General features: G+C 34.8%; 1 pseudogene; it reads left to right on the plus strand.

Annotated features, from left to right (window-relative positions):
* Positions 1–8,657: 8,657 nt before the first annotated feature.
* On the plus strand, positions 8,658–9,531 carry LOC111887589 (kirola-like; annotated as a pseudogene).
* Positions 9,532–18,746: the final 9,215 nt, after the last annotated feature.

Raw genomic sequence — 18,746 nt, forward strand, 5'->3', positions numbered from 1 at the left:
GAAAAGTCATGGAAGTTTCAAATGAATGTGGTGAAAGGAAGTTAAAAAAAAAAGGGGTTTTAAATGCATGATATTCAAGAAAAAATGCTAGCTTTATAAGTATGTATGATGGTATAGATTACATATAATTATTGAAACTACACATATAATTCCTTGTCTGAACATGGCTTCAATGTTATTATGCAATGCACATGTGTGTATAAATAAATCAGCTTTCAGATTTTTGGGACCCATTCCTTCAAACATGTCAATGTATGTTGTTCTGTACATTTGAGGATCACCCCCCGCTTCATACATCTTCTTTGAACTTCAAAAATTTAAATACACAGTAAATAACAAATAAATAAAGTTGTATTTCATCAAATATACATTCATTAGTTGATGTTTATTGAGAATTGCCAAAGTCGTGCAGAGATGATGTCTTTCGCAGATTTCGACCCTAATACTACAAATATCCGACTCAAATCTCTATTAGGAGATCATCTAACGAACAACGACTTCTAGTATTCGACATTCTACTTACAAAATACACATTGGAGTTGTTGTATTCAATTTTTTTTAAATTAAGCGTAACTATGAAAGACAGTGTAACAGGGTATGAAAAAAAACTTACTTTATGATGATCTGGTCGAGAGGAGTACATGAGTTTCTATTATCGGAGAAAATCGTTTTTGAGAACGATTATCCTTCGACAATTTGGGGGTTTTAGTGTTTGCATGCAGATTTATCGTCCGAAAAAGCTGAGATGTTCTGAATGGTTGAAGAATTGGAACGTCGGTGTGACGTCAATGTTGTGATGGCGCCTTAACAATTTAGAGTGCAAAAAGACCAAATTGCCCCTGAAATCATTCCAAATATGTGAATACTAAGGGTATTTGTGTCAAAACGCATTATTCAAATATTTTACCTTTTTATAGCTAGGTAACAGTTAACTTTTGATTCTTGAAATTAAAAAGACAAAAATAACATATATATATATATATATATATATATATATATATATATATATATATATATATATATATATATATATATATATAATAACATTCCATCAAATTACTAGCATATATTCATGTACTAATATATATATTAAAAGTGGAACAAGATTTTAACAGTAAATTTTTTTACTTTAGATTTTAAACACAATAGTTTTCTTTTGTTGCCACTTTTAGTCCCTATATTTATAGTAACTTTTTTTACTTTGATTTTAGCCATAATATTTTTTTGCCACTTTTAGTCCTTATGTTTATTCATTTACAATTTTACCCCATGCAAAGCATGGGTTCTCCACTAGTTGGTATTAAACCAAATTACCAAATCCAAAATAAAATACATGCATGTTTATGTCTTTAAAATTGTATTTTATATGTATTTAATACTAGGAAAGAACTAACATTTGCTACATTCAACTATAATTACAATACAATATAAACACTAATATTCAAAGTCCAAAACACATTATTCAAACATCATTCCAAACTTTTACTCTTTTAGTCCCTTATTAACAACACAACATATTTACTAATCAAGTAACAACAACAACTAATTACTTATCAAGTAAATTACTATATATTCGTATATTAAACCAAAAGAATGTACATAACATTAATTGTCGTAATATTAAAGTATATATCAACAAACTACACATAAATTATACCAAACTCCCTAGAAAACCTAACGAAACAAGCATCCCACAAACAAATTTCACACATAAACACCTATCTGTATCCATTCACAAAAGCGTCTAACACACTAATTACAGAATTATGCAATACAGAAGATCTATGGAAGCCATGGAAGTGTACATGTTTCCTCCCGTCCATATTTAAGTTGAGATGAACCTTAGAACAAGTTGCTCTAAGATTCCACTTACCTTTTGCTCTGTGGTAAGCATTGTTCAACATGTCCAAAGCTTCCTGCTTCCTATGTCTCCCGTCAGCCATCAGCATCATTCCCAAGACAAATGTTGAATCTAAATGTCCCAATGCAGATGCTTCTTCAAGCATCGTTTTCCCTTCGTGTTCAGCTTCTAAGAAAAATAACTTTATCTGAAAAAAAACATCAAACAAATAATTTCTAATTAAAGTTATGCAAAACAAGAAACAAATCAATTACTACTATGCATATTTATAACAATATTCCAGTCCATTCCTAAATAGAATATTTGGGTTTCTCATCTCTATGCATTTTTTGACATCTGCATGTTTCTGGTTAGACCAACCACGAAATCGTAATCCATCTAACTCCATATGTTTATATACTTCATCCGTTTTTCCTGCCTCGTTAAAGAATATGCAACTGCAAACGAAACACAATATTGGCTCCATAATGTAAAGACAACTCAAATACACTTATGAAATAGAATGATCGAAGACAAAACTTACACACTCTTCATCCTAAAAGCCTCGACTGCTGAAATTTTTTCCAAGTCGACTATTATTTTCTACATCACTTCAAATGGCATGTCTGTTAACGATTTCGTTTGATTTCTTGATTGAATCTTAGAAGAAGTACAGGCTTCCATAATAATAAACATTCACTAAGATAACGATTATGCGAAAATGATTTTAGGGTTTTTTGTCTGTCGGAATTTTTAAATTGGGGTTGTTTGCAAGTGACTGAAATAAGAGTGAAGAACTGAAACAACGTGTTTCGTCGAAAAACATTATGGCGCCTCGAAGATGTTCCATTATAAAATGACCAAATTGCCCTAATACATACAATGACTCGTATTTAATTAGTAAGGGTAGTTTTGTAAAAAGTCATAATTAAAAGAAAAATCACTTTCTATTTTAATCAAGGTTGTAAACATTGCTCAGCGGTAGCTCGACGGTCGACTGACGATAAACGATTAATCAGACTCGGCGAGGATTGATCGAGGACCTTAAATTATTAATAAAATTAATTAAAAAATTAATATTTCCTACAAAATTAAGTATTTGAAAATTTTAAATTTTAATACACAACCGACACAAATGATATATGTTGACCAATGACTCATATGTCATCCATGGGTGATACCATCACACCATAAGCAACTACCATGTTGACCAATGACCCGTATGTCATCCATGGACACCATAAGGAAATACCATGTTGACCAATGACCCATATATCATCCATATGTAATACCATCACACTATAAGCAACTACCATATATATTGACATGACCCGTACGTCTTTTATATATAAATTTTGGTTTAAACATAAAAGCATAAAGATGTATAGTTTATTAATGTTTAATCCTCATGTATAATTTTAAATTGAAATTATACTATGAACACATCGTTAGTCTATGTTCTTTCTTGACGTTAGCTAGATGTATATACCCTATCCATCAATCTGGAACTATTTAGCGGTAATTAGCATTGTTCAAAATTTCCATTAGCGGAGATTCAAAATATTTCGCAATTCCTTTCCCTCTAACCTACACACGATTAGGTTGCATATTAGGGTATGTTTAGTGATTAGAAATAGGGTTTACATTTTCTGTGATCATCATCTCCGGCGGCTAATTGATCGAAATCTTTGTTCATTATATGTTTATGCGCTCACTTTGACGATATAGGTTGTCACACATCTAAAATTTATTTTTATTTAATTTACTATTATTGTGATGACTGTTTCTTGTTCTCTGATCATCTTCATGTATATTATCATCTTAAATTACAAGTAAATTGGTTTTAATTGTATTCAATAGTTTACATGCGTAGTAATGCCTTCATATATAGTTTATTTTTATTGCTTGTTTCTCTCTTCTCATCAGTAGTTTAGCATCTTTAATATGTTGGTATTGACTACAATTTTTTGTTAATTTTTAAGTAAGAAAGATGTCGAACTCGAAAGAAAAAGGAGCATCCGGTGTGAAGCCAACTAAATTCATTGCACTACAGGTTATGAAACGCAACAGGATATCAACTGTGAAATTCGTAAACAGACAATTACAAGATGAAGAAATCAACTTCCCAATACCAACAACCACATCTAAAGCACCTATAACATCTACCAACAGAACCCCTAAACCTCTATCATTAAAATTAACCATGATTACCACTTACTCAACATCACTTACAACATCCACACCGTCCTTAGAAAATACATCTAAAACTTCAGAAACTGGAGCAATACAATCCTCAACACTTACACCAATAACCAAACTTTAGCACCTACATCATCTAAACCATCATCAACACCGACACCCACTACCACATCATCAACACCTATATCTACTACCACAACCTCAAAACCTGCATCTACATTACCATCCCAACACCTATCCCAGAATCTACGCCATCACCAACACAACCAACAATGAATGGATCTCTAGTGGAAAGTGTAGAAGGTGAAAACAATTCCTCTGAAGATTGTGCACCAGATGGACGTTTAACAACTCATGTTTGGAAAAAAAAACGTGAGTTACCAATCAAATCTTAATTACAACTTTTTCTATGTATAGCCTTTTGGTTTACACGTACATATGGAGCTGATACAACTAAGCTCTCTAAAAGTCTCATGAAGAAAGGATTTTTCACGACCGAAATGAACACAGTGGTAAGAAATGATATATGCTTAGATATGATATGTGTGATACTTCTTGTCTTTAATTATACTATAAAAATTGGTTAATTCAAGACTTTAGTTCACTACCCACGAAGTAGATCCATGTAGTACTCACTATGAAAGATTCAAGTTTTACAACACCTATCCAGATGCATGTCATATCTTACTTCCCTTATTTGAATATCAAAGTTCTCTTATTTTCTATTCGAATGTGGGGTATTCTAGGAGTTTGAATGGAAAATATATGGGGTATTGTCAGAACTTTGTTTAAGGACAATCTACTTTATGGGACTTGTCCCACATTGGAAGTAAGAAGAAACTTTTGCTCCCTTATAAAGCCTTCTATTAGTATTTTATTAATATGATTAAATACTTGGGCTAAAGGGATTGTGTTGGATTTGGTGATTGGCTAGTCAAATTGGTCTTGAAAGACATGGATTTTTGACTAATTAATACTTTTATATATTAATTTTGGATTTTTGACTTTATATTAAAGAATTGTTAACTAGCTATTAGATAGTTAATTTCGATTTGAACAAATGTGTTGGATGGGATTGGTTAACTGTTGATTTGAAGCCTATAAATACATCGCCATAAGTCAGATTTGGGGGTTACAAAAAAACACATACTCTTTTGATTTTTTTTTTTTTTTTTTTTTTTTTTTTTTTTTTTTTTTTTTTTTTTTTTTGTAATTCAAGATCAAGATGGGAACATAGAGAATTTCTCCAGAATCAAGATTTCTTCTTGACTGATTGTTGTTCCTCAAGACTGACAAATATCAGGACAATTTATGTTTAATGACACTGCAATTTACATGTCTCAATCTACATATTTACATGTTTTGTGATTATATTGTAAACATCAACATTCAAGTATGTTTTCTGTTTTTTAATCTTGAATATAAATTTTATTTATTTGAGTTTCTGATTTTTATATTTTGTGTTTTGATTACTTTTGTCATAACAATTCTTGCTTCTATTATGAAATTAGAAAAATCGTGTTTCGTTTCTTACCAAAAAGTTATAAGGATTAAAATTGATGTGTGTGATGATGCAAGAAGTGATTGAGAATAAGATGAAAGATAAAAAAATAAAAAAATAATAAAAAAAAAATAAAAAAAAATAAAAAAAATTAGTTCATTGGTATATAAGTAATTCAACATGCTTCCTGTCATCTATTTGTTAAATTCAGTTCATTGGTATATAAGCAATTAAGGATATTCCAGATGTTATAAGCATACAGTTATTGATGGTGCATATTTGGAGCTATCACATAATTATTTTAGTTCAACGACAAAAACCTTTATGTGCTTTACCTTTTTTCAGTCCACACATGTTAAAGTATTTGTATGTTTATCTTTTTGTTCAATTAACATTGGCTTGTAGATTATGCTTTGTAGTTTATACGTATACGTGCTTTTGTATAGTTCTATCTTTTGCTTAACTTGATCAGATCCTTGTGTAATTATATATATCTGCAATGTTAATCAATATCAAAATTTTGCCTCTTATAGAACTTTTATATGATCAGACGAAGTAAAGATAAATCAACTTAGAGAGTGTTGAAGATTGACAGGGCGGGACCTATTGAGCTAAATATAACAGCCTTTTGTCCCCCAATTGTTTGTCAAAATGCTTGAATGACAAAAATAAAGTTTCAAAACAATTGAATGCTTCCATCATGCAAAGATTGTAATAGATGCTCATGCTTTAGCTATTTGAAGGTCAAAATAATTTCTTGCTATCTATGTGAGCTTGTGAACATGCTTTTCAATGTCAAAATCAATGTATTTTCACTTTTTTGGGGTGTTAAAATTTGTAAATTATGTTGTGTCATTTGTTAACTTTATTAATCATATGATATATGTATGTATGCTAAATATACAGATGATATAGTAAAAGGAGAAAAATATGTGGATCGCGTCTAAGCTCTGGTTTGGTTTTGGTAAACAAAAAAAAAAGGTAAAATGGTCATTTCTAGCATGCAACATAGTCACTTAGAGCTGTAATCAAACAAGTCAAAGGTACAGTTAGAGCTTCATACCAAGTAAGGCATGACTCACCGACTCAGGCCTGACCCAGACCGAGTCATACAATCCCTTATAAAATTCAACATTTTAAAACAAATATTGTTGTGTATGTAGAAAAACGGTTATGTTAGAATCAATTTCCAAAATACATATGATCCGATCAACGGTAAACAATCCTGATGATTACCTCATTGGAGATTCAATTGGATGCGGATGACTCATGACAAACTTACTAATGTGCACGTTGATCCTGACATGGAAAACAATCACTTCAATTAGCTTCATAATTTCTAGGCAGTAATGTTTCACCACGTGGTACAACAACTTTAATCATGAAGAACTTCATTTTCTTCATATTAAATTCGAATGGGATTCACGCATTTGATTATCAAGGGCGTGAGTATTAAATTTAGTAGGTCGATAAGATAAGATGTCTCCTTTCGCAAAAAGAAAAAAATATAAGATGTCTCCTTTCGTATTTAATGCGAAATAAGAAGTTGCAGAAAATGAAATTATGATACATATGGTAATTCAGGAATGCACATGAATACATCGTTCTTCTAGCTTCTTAATTGATGATAGTTAAGCAGATATGGGTGTTGTTCAATTTTCTTGATTTGTTGTAACTGTTATTTGATTCCTAATTCTGTACTCTGTCATTCGTATTTGGAACTTGTATTTCTACCCTTTGTTATTTCAAACTATTCTTCCCCGTAAACTTTTCCATTACCAATTGAAGAACCATGCATATTTTCTATGCGATAATAAAAATTAAAAATCCTTCCATAAAAACAACATACGCCTCACACAACTGCATAAATCGCAATGACGTTTGATCTCTTTGATGACTTTCATCAAACACCTTGTGAATTTAGTTAATAACCTGCCCTCATTACAGAAGTTAGTATTAATTAGTAGAGGAATCTCAAAAGCAATACATAAACCCAAACAAGGATAATTCAATGAAATAAAAGCTAAACTAACTTACCCATTGTATCCAACCCAAACCACACTGCACATGAGATGAGTAGCCGAGTAGGCTCCGAATCTGACACATCATCGGACTTTTAAGGACACCGTCACAGTCACTGGTCGCGTTTCAGTTATCGGAGTGGAACCATCGCTAATATATATTTGACAAGATTAGTTTAGTTTGTTTTCTTTCTTTCTTTTAATATATAAAATTTATAAATTTCATAAACCACTTTGCATGCTGCAACCCACGTGAAACATATTTTGTCGTATTGTATATTCAAACTAGTAAGCGTACGTAACTAAAATTACTAAAATTAGGGCTGTCAATTCTCGATACAACACACGACACGATCCGCGACACGACACAAAATAAACGGGTTTGGGTTGAATTTTTCAACACGCCAACCCGCCAAACTGCCAACACGTTTATTAAACGGGTCATATATGGGTTTCTCAAAAAATAAATGGGTTGACCCGCCAACCCGTTTATATTTTTAATTTAAAAAAATATTTTTTATTTTTAAATGTATTTATATTTTGACTTGTGGTCCTACCTCATAAGGTCGTATGTAAGTTTGTAACCAATTGATTTTCCTCATTTTTTCCCTAAATCAAATGGCATATCGGCATATGGTGTATAAGCGATTGAGGCATTGAACATGTTTCTATGAATTTTTCAATTTTCATTTGGATGTTTATGACTTTAATACTTAAGTAGTTAAGTGTCTAAAATTTAAATATGTTTGCATAAACCATCAAGAATTTATTCATGTTTAATTGTTAATTTTATTTATGGAATCTGACCCACGAATCCAAATCTAACCCACAAACCCGCCAACCTGTGAACCCGTATAAATAAATGGGTTCGTGGGTCATATATGGGTTTATGTTTCAAACCCGCCAACCCGTGACTTGTATATTTAAATGGGTCGTGTTTGGGTTGACATATTTTGACCCGCCAACCCATGACACGCCAACCCGAACACGACACGATTGTCAGGCCTAACTAAAATGTTGGGGTCAGAGTCGGACAGCCAAAATTCTCTATATAAGTCCAACGCTATCGGCCATATTTTGCACAAACTCATCAATTCTCTCTTGTAAACAATTAACTTTCAGATTTTTGTAATAATCGAAATATGGCTTTATCCGGAAAGTTAATTGGTTATGTAGAGATTAGTAAGAAGGGAGATGTCTTCCATGATCTCTTTAGGCACAACCCCAACGAGATAGCTGTCATATCTCCTGACAAGATTCATGCATGTGAACTGCTTGATGGTGATCGAGGGGCTGTTGGATCGCTCGTCCATTGGCACTACAGTATTGGTACGTAATAGCGAAAACCCTATTTTTGTTTCTTTGTTCATACATACTTTTTCATCAAAAAAATATATATCATATCTAATTACTAAAAATATTGTACGTCTTTGCATGTGGCCATGAAAAATAGACGGAAAGAAGAAATCTGATAAAGCAGTAATCGAAGCTGTGAATGAGGAAAACCATATGATCGTGTTCAATGCAGTTGGAGGAGATCTAGTGGATGATAAATTCAAGACCATGAAAGTCATACTGCATACTGAAAAAAAAGGTGATGCACAGCTTATTACTTTGACACTTGAGTTTGAGAAGCTTAACACAAGTGTACCCTATCCAACTTCTTTTATGGACTTTTATTGCAATTTGCTCAAGGACATAGATGCCCATGGCAAAACTGAGTAGCTCTGCAACTTCTAATAAATGAATCAAAGAGGAAAAATCGATGGAAGCTCTGTGTGTTCTTCGGATTAATGTTCGAATAAACTACATCTTTGAAGGTGAATAAAGAGACAGAAAGGATCAAATGAGTACTTGTGTAATTTGTATATACAAAGTAATTTGAAGCAATGTAATACATGTGATGTATAATTGAATATGTGTGTATCATTATTATCGAGTTTTATACTAATAGTGTTTTCATAAAAAAAAAACATTTACCTATCGTTCGTGTTTGTAAATTTAAAAGATAAGCTAATTATCTTTTTGATAAACTTAAATTACCAATATACCTTCGCCGTCTGTTTTTTCCTTCCCCATAAGGCTGCAACTAATCGCACCGTCTTCCCCATCCGGTTCTGTTGGGTATAATCTTGATGGTGGAAGATTGAGCTGAATAAAGTCAAGAATGGGTATGGGTTAATATTTAGTATTTGTTTTATTTACTTATTTTTTGAATAAAGGGTGATCTGGTCATTGGCAGTGTATGTGCAAGTGGGTCATCAAAGGAACCTATTCTTTAGGAATAATTAGCTTGTTTTTTTTTTTTTTTTTCTTATTTCGGTTGGATATGTACAGGTTATAGCCCTTGTTTTTTCTGAATATGAATGGTGTGTGCAGCTTTTGAGTCCAAATTACTTCCATATTTTCTTTCTGCATACATATATACCTGTGAGTGTGTGTTATTTGAGAGATGACCTGAGGCCTGATTTCCAACACGTTTTTCCTCCGACGATCGGAATTCCAAAGTTCTCCTTCACCAACCTCTTTCTATTTCTTGTTCTTCCTCCAAATAACACAAAATAGATCTAGTTTTTGGGAGGTTTTCAAAGAAATCATCAAGACAAAGCACGATTCCATTCGTTTTAAAGGGTGATAAATTTGTGACTGAAAACTTCCATGAATCTCTCTTTATGTGAACAAGGAAATGTTTCCGATAATGCTGGTCTAGTCTTAGATTGATTAATTTTTTGCAAATATTAGGTATACGGTAAAATCTATCCTATGTGTTTAAAGTAATTATAAAATGTCGCCAGAAAATCCGAAATGCTCTCCTCGTACCGTCGTACGTCTTGATCAAAAACCAAAAGCATATCGCCAATGGGTCCCTAGAAAAAGTTGTGTATCTCCTTAAAAGCCATCTAATCTTCGATTTTTCTGCTTCTTGAACAACTCTTCTTAATCGTAACAGCAAGGTTGATTACAGTGGCGACCTTAGTGGTGTCCCAGGGTCCCAGGCCACTGCTCTGACGCCGGCACGCAGTGTAAAAATTTTTTTTATGTTTTTTCTATTGGATGCACCGGCTTAAAAAACGAGTGACACTACTAATATAGATTTATTTAAAAAAAAAAATTTAATATCACCCTACTAAAATGTTTTATGTCCGCCACTAAGGTGTATATAGTGGATTTTTTGCTCAAATGACAAGATATGGAGAGTAGAATGGGAAGAGAGAAAGACGAGGGATGGATGTGGGCCCAATTGCTTTAGATTTCCTTTTAATATTATGAAAATAAACACATCTAAATAATTTTCAAATTACATCATTTTTATAAATAATTTTTATGACTATTGACAAAAAGCTCCATTTATTATATTCCCAAATGAATTTTGTGGTGGAAACTCTACTTGGATAGTTGGATCGCAAAACCAACTTATTTTCGGACGCGTGTATTTGCATAACAATCTTTTTCAAATGGAAATTTTCAGAAACGGAACCACGTTTTTAATCTTTTATATGAAAGAAACAATTATGTTAAATATTTTTATTAAAAAGTAATTGTATTAATTTAGTTTTCACAAGTCATCTCATTTTTAACTTTAAAAAAAAAAAGACATTTATGATTTGATATAACCCAACTGGTTGTTATCACTACATTTCAAACATAGTTTTTTTTCTTTTTTTTTGAAAAATTTTCAGAAAAATCTTAAAATTTTAGTTCAATTTAAGAAAAAATCTCAAACTAAATTTTGTTTATAGAAAATCATAAAATATCGGTTAAAACTTCGTAAAAACTCTTTTTGACCAACTTCATAGATTTAGCCGATATTCTGTCATTTTTCATTAGTTTGCTCAAAATATTAAGACTTTTTTTAAAATTATCCGATAACCAAAATATTATGGCTTTTCTGAAAATTACTATGGAATTAATGGATATTATTATTTACAAATCATTTATAAACATAACAAATAATTTTTATTATAAACAAATGAAATACATTTGTTTCTAATTTCTAGGAATAGAATGATCGATTAGGTTTATTGTTTGTTGACCACTTCAAACTCCTTATGTTCCTCCTATGAATCGTTGTGGGTGTCATAATGAGATGTACTATATACGTTTCTTCAATTAAAAACAAGAGTTGATAATATTTATTAATACACAATCAATAGGTGTCTACCTTCTATTATGTCTGACACTATCAGTGTTGTAAAACTCGCCGAGTTCGCCGATTACTCCTCCGAGTACTCGCTACCCGTGAAACAACCCAAAAATACGACCCAAAAATTTTTGTTTTTAATATAATCAAAACTGCAATCAGAGCATCATATAATAAAACCATACGTGATGTATTCCAAAACATAGTAAAATACTGTGCGGAACAACTGTATCATGCTACATCAGATAAAACATCTAAATCAATCCCAGGCTAAAGCTGAGGCGGTGGTGTGTGCGATGCCGTCATCCAGAGCTCTTCCCTTTGCTTGCGGAAGTACCTGAAACCAAAACTGAAACTGTAAGCACGAAGCTTAGTGAGCTCCCCCAAACTACCACATACCATACAATAACACATAAACACATATTGGGCCTTGCCCACTGCATCGGGCCGAAGCCCGGAAACTGCATCGGACCAAAGTCCGGAACTGACTGGGACCTTGTCCCCTGCATCGGACCGAAGTCCGGAACTAACTGCATCGGACCGAAGTCCGGAACTGACTGCATCGGACCGAAGTCCGGAACTGGCTGGGACCGTGTCCCCTGCATCGGACCGAGGTCCGGGACTGACTGCACATAGCATAGCATATCATAACCATTTATATTGCATACTGCATTGGGCCGTGGCCCGGAACACAAACACATACACATAGCACATAAAACGTGTCTGAACCACGAAGGCATCAAACATACGAACTACTACATCGGGCCGAAGTCCGGAAACTACTATTAACTGGACGGGCCGGCATTGTGGCCTTAGACCCGTCCCTACAGAAAGGAGACTCACCTCGTAAGCTAGCGGATGAGTGTGTGGCTCGGAAAGCTAACGGCTGCTGCTCCTGAATCTCCTCGGCTACAAATCCATAAACACACTCAATCAATCACTAGCACTATACTCAGGGTAAAATGACCCTTTTACCCTTGGTCAAAGTTGACTTACTCAGGGCTGACTCGCCGAGTCGGGATACCCGACTCGCCGAGTCCTAGATTCTCCGTTCAACTCTTACATGCTGTTACTCGTCGAGTGTGGCATCGACTCGACGGGTACCCTCTGGATCCAAGAACTCAGATGATCTTCATCCGACTCGCCGAGTCAGATGAACAGACTCGACGAGTTGTTCTTAATCCTTAAGGAGATTGCCTTGGACTCGCCGAGTTGTATGAACAACTCGCCGAGTCCCTCCATTACTGAGTCTACTCTTAACTCGCTGAGTCCACTCCCTAACTCACCTAGTCCACTCGACACTGAAGAAACTGGAGAACTCGGGACCCGCGACGTGACTCGTCGAGTCGTTCTTCCGACTCGCCGAGTCGCCGCCATGCAACATATTTTTACTCGATTTCTCTTGAATCCAACACATGCAAATGATAGATCTAGGTCCATTAAGCTGTTTTACCACGTAAAGTTTCCAACTTTACGTGCACAACTACATGAATGAGGGAAATAAGACTAAAATATGCACAATAAGGGTAGATCCATGGCTGATAAGCAATGTAACCCCAAAAAGACAGTGGATCTGGACTCTTCAACACCCCAACACTAAGATCCAAAGGTATTTCGGCTTAATAACACAATCAAGCAAGCATAAAGCTTGGAACAAGCATCAAATAGCCCTTAAAAGAGCTCTAATGGAAGTTTAAGCATGAAACCAGAAGAGGACTCCGAAAATACCTGAATAAGTTCACACTTGGTCTTGGATCTTGGCACTAGAACTCGTTTCCTTGCTTCCTTCTTCTTCTCCTTCTTCACTCCTTCACCAAAATGGAACAATATCACTTATAAGCTCACAAGAGGAAGGTTTAGGGTTTCTCACAGTGCTCTCAGGGGGAAAGTGACGAGATGGAGGCTATAATGGGGTTTAACTAGTGAGCAAACCCGGGGAGTTAGGGTTTCACCCAGACGGATGGACTCGCCGAGTCCAGGATATGGACTCGTCGAGTCGCCGGCTCCCGCGTGCCCAAGATGCGCGACCCGACTCGGCGAGTCAGGCTAGAACTCGCCGAGTCCCTCTTGAAAACTTAGCCCAAAACAAATTAATTAACATACCGGAAACGGGTCGTTACAACCCGGCCCCTTGCCGAGGCGAGTTACAGAATCTCGAGTACTCCCCGATCGGCCCCTTACTGAACTGAGCAATGTTGTAAAACTCGGTCAACTCGGTGATTAATATGTATAATATACTTAATGATTTATTATATAACATACACACATGTGATTATTACTGTAACGCCCCGATCCTCATGTATTTATTTATTAAGAATTTCTGGATAAAGCTCTACTCGGCGAGTTGGTTGACCTACTCGTCGAGTAGCAGCGGGGTAAGAACGCGTGTTTAGTGACCTACTCGGCGAGTCTACCATTGGGACTCGGCGAGTAGGAGCTGGCAGATGAAACCCTAAATCCCGGGGTTTACACCCCTATTTAAAGGAGCCTCAGCCTCCTTTGGGCTTCCTTATAGTCTTTGAGAGCCCTTGAAACCCTAATTCGTGTGTGTGTGCCTTAGTGTGGGTTTGAAGCTTGGAAAAGAGGATTTTGGAGGAAGGAGGCTAAGATTACAAAGGAAATTGAAGCAAGAAAGGAGGGGGAAACGGGTTTTTCCTCAGCTAGCATCTTTTGAAGGTATCAAAGTGCCATTCTTACTTCCTTTTCTTTCCTCTTGTTGAGTTTTAGGGCTTTTTATGGATTTTCAAGTTGGGATGTTGAGCTATAGGCTAGATCTAAAGTTGTAGCTTTAGATCTGGACCCTCCTTGGGTGCTAGAGTCATAAAGTTGTTGAATTGGTTGTGGTTGAAGTCCCTCTTGGACTAGAAGCTCCATTAAGAACTTAAAATAGCCATTTGGAACCTTTATAACCATGCATGTACATAAAGTTTGCAACTTTACGTCGTAAGTATGCCCTAGAAGCTTAGATATGTGGTTTGGAGCCGCTGCATGGCTCAAAACAAGTCTGTATGGAAAGAGGACTGGATGGACTCGACGAGTCTCAAGGATGACTAGGCGAGTCGCATGAAGATGGTCATTGAACTCGGCGAGTTGGATGAACAACTCGGCGAGTCCGATGAAGATCACCATAAAACTCGACGAGTTGAAGAATAACTCGGCGAGTCGGATGGCTTTTCCCTTGGATAGGCATGCGAGTGTACCCATCGAGTTGCAAGGAGGAAACTCAACGGGTGGACCTTAAAGATTGATCGAGATTCAAAGGAACTCGACGGGTCACTCCGATGACTCGGCGAGCTGGAATGTGCTCCATGGACTCGGCGAGTTGAGGTCAACATGGACTGTTGACCTTGATTGAGGACTCTGACCCTGATTAGGAATTACTAAGAGGTTATGAGGTGTCTCATAAGGGTAAGAACTTATGAGTATATTGTGATATGGCTATAGGTGGTGGAGCCGATGTCAAGTGATCTGATAGTTGGAGTTTGCATTTCAATCGACATCTGCGAGGTGAGTTATCCTCACTATATCGATAGGGTCTACGGCACCAAGGCCGGCCCTTTATGATTTTCATCCTGGTTTAGGATGGCTTCTTTGTTATTGTCATACTAGATTTCATCCTGGTTTAGGATGGGTGTATGTTATTACTCTGTTAGAATTCATCCTGTTTAGGATGGTAGTTATACTAGAGATCGGTTAGATCGGTTGTCATGGTATGCTACATATGATTCTGATCTGTTAGATCGGGATCAGGGTAGATAGTATGTTATGCTTTTATGATCCGTAAGGTTTGGTATGTTAGCGACCTGTTAGTTCGATACTCTAGTTACGAGTGAAACTCTACGGTTGATGGTCAATGAGATAGATATTTTGCTATGTGTATATGTCAGTATATGATAGTATGCGTACAGGATTAGTTGCTTGTTGGTTGGGTTGAGGCGGTCCTGCTTTGTGTTGAAGGCCAACACACCCTCTGAGCGGTCCGGGGAGACTGTAGGCCCACGCGGCGGACCAGTCATGCCGAAGGCTCGGGATGGATTCAGATAGACTGTAGGCCCAGTAGGGCGGACCAGTCCGGCCGATGGCCCAGTATGTATGTAGTTCGATTGATCGTTATGGCTATGGTTTCTGCCAGTGTAGTATTGGTATTTTGGGGGTAGCTCACTAAGCCCTCGGGCTTACAGTTTTCAGTTTATTCTTTCAGGTACTTCAGGAGAGCGAGGGAAGACAAAGGCGTGACCGTACCGCTCCTCATCCTCATGATCTATTTTGGGACACTCTGATGATAAATGAATTTGAAATGTTTTGTAAAAACAATTACTATTGACTCTTTTGTTAGTATTAAAAGTTTAAATTTGGCGTAAATTTTTATGGGTGTTACAATTACTACATATATATCTTAAATTTTCAGTAATTATTCACGATGTGAAACCATTATTTGTTTTTTTTTTAGTTTTTGTGTATTCACATATATCTAATTTTGTTATATATTTCAATCAACTTATAATTTAAACTTATGATTTTGACATATATAATTTTCCTAAAAATATTACTACATGAATTACCAAATCTGAGTACTCCCGAGTACTCGCTACTCGGTAATCGGCTGAGTAGGTACCGAGTAACGAATTCTACAACCTTGGACACTATAGGATCACATGTTATTAGAAAATATCATTAAATAATGATTCTTAAACATATAGATCTTTCATTATGTTTTTTAACCCAAATACTACCTAACCTCCATATATTATTCGGTAACAACCATCAAATTACACACATAGTGAAAAATAAACTTTAAATGGCAATTTAAATAGATAATACCTACACTTGTTTCCATATAAACTAGGGAAATCTCCATAAAAGTCCTAAAATTTTAGTCCAATTTATGATAAAGACTCAAACTAAATTTTGTTTATAGAAAAGCACAGAATACCGGCTAAAATTTCGAAAAAACCCTTTTCGGCCGGTTTCGCAGATTTAGCTAGTATTCTGTCCTTTTATGTTAGTTTGCTCAAAATTTTGGGATTTTTCCGGAAATTACGTGATAACCAAAATATTGAGACTTTTATGAAAATTACCATGAAATTAATGGATATTATTATTAACAAATCATTTATAAACATAACAAATATTTTTATTATAAAAAAGGAAATACACTTGTTGCTAATTTCTTAAAATAAATTGGTGGTCTAAGTACTCCTCTATTGCTTATTGACCACATTGAACTCTCTATGTTCCTCCTATACATCGTTATGTGTATGATGGTGAGATGTACTCAGTGAGTGTTCCTCTAAGGTTGGTGTTCCTCTTATGTTGTTTAACCTAACTACCATCAAACATCTATACCTCACAATGTAACAACCATAGGCTAACACACATCTATCAAATGTGAAAAGTTAATCGTGAATGATAGTTTATATGGAAACAAGTGAAGGGTGATTATCTATTTAAATTGGTATTCAAAGTTTACTTTTCACTATGTGTGTAATTTGATGGTTGTTACCAAGTAATGTATCGAGGCTAGGTGGTATTTAGGTTAAGGAACATAATGAAAGATATATATGTTCAATATCCATTGTGTAATGATATTTTCTAATAATATATGATCCTATAGCATCACGCCTAATAGCAAGTAGACACTTATTGATTGTGTATTAATAAATATTATCAACTCTTATATTTAATTGAAGAAATGTACAGAGTACATCTCACTATGACACCCACAACGATACATATGAGGAACATAGAGAGTTTAGAGTGGTCAACAAACAATATAGGAGTACCTAGTCGACCATTCTATTCTTAGAAATTTGAAACAACTGTATTCCTTTGTTTATAATAAAAACTATTTGTTATGTTTATAACTGATTTCTTAATAATAATATTCATTCATTCCATAGTAATTTTCAGAAAAGTCCTAATATTTTGGTTATCAATTAATTTTCAAAAAATGTCCTAATATTTTGAGCAAACTAACGAAAAATGACAGAATACCGGCTAAATCTACGAAACCGGCCAAAAAGGGTTTTTTCGAAGTTTTAACCAGTATTCTGTGCTTTCTATAAATAAAATATAATTTGAGACTTTTTCATAAATTAGACTAAAATTTTAGGACTTTTCAAAAGATTTCCCTATAAACTATCATTTACGATTTACTTTTTCACATTTGATAGATGTGTGTTAGCCTATGGTTGTTACCGTGTGAGGCATGGATGTTAGGTGGTAGTTAGGTTAAACAACATAAGACGAGCACCAACATTAGAGGAACAATCATTAAGTACATCTTACCATTATACCCAAAATGATGCATAGGAGTAATGTAGAGTGTTTGATGTGGTCAATAAGCAATAAAGGAATACTTAGACCACCAATTTATTCCTAGAAATTTGCAACAATTGTATTTCCTTTTTTATAACACAAATATTTGTTATGTTTATAAATGATTTTTTAATAATAATATCCATTAATTTCATGGTAATTTTCAGAAAAGTCTCAATATTTTGGTTATCATGTAGTTTCTGGAAAAGTCCCAAAATTATATGCAAACTAACGAAAAAACACAGAATATCGGCTAAATCTGCGAAACCCGCCAAAAATGGTTTTTTTCGAAGTTTTAACCGATATTCTATGTTTTTTCTATAAACAAAATTTATTTTGGGATTTTATCATAAAATGGACTAAAATTTTAGAACTTTTCTAAAGATTTCCCTTTTTTTTCAATAAAATCACTAAGGGATCGTTTGATTTAGCTTCTAATTGGGTCCAAAGAGGGACCGGGTCCAAAAAACATAATTTAGCATGTTTGATTTGAATTTTAGAGTCAAGGACTCAGTCCAAAATGTGGACTCGGTCCATCAAAATTGAGTGATTCGGTCCAAACTTCAAATTAGAAGGACTGGGACAAAATGCATTTAGTTCCACTTTTGCCCTACTGATCGTAAAGACGCCTTACAGAAAGAAAGAAAGCGACCCCTGCTCCCCTACTACCGGTGACCATCCTATGCTTGGAATCCGTCGTTTTCCTCTGATCGTAAGGTGTCTTTA

The sequence above is a fragment of the Lactuca sativa genome, chromosome 5 (assembly GCF_002870075.4).
Source record: "Lactuca sativa cultivar Salinas chromosome 5, Lsat_Salinas_v11, whole genome shotgun sequence".
NCBI lineage: Eukaryota > Viridiplantae > Streptophyta > Magnoliopsida > Asterales > Asteraceae > Lactuca > Lactuca sativa.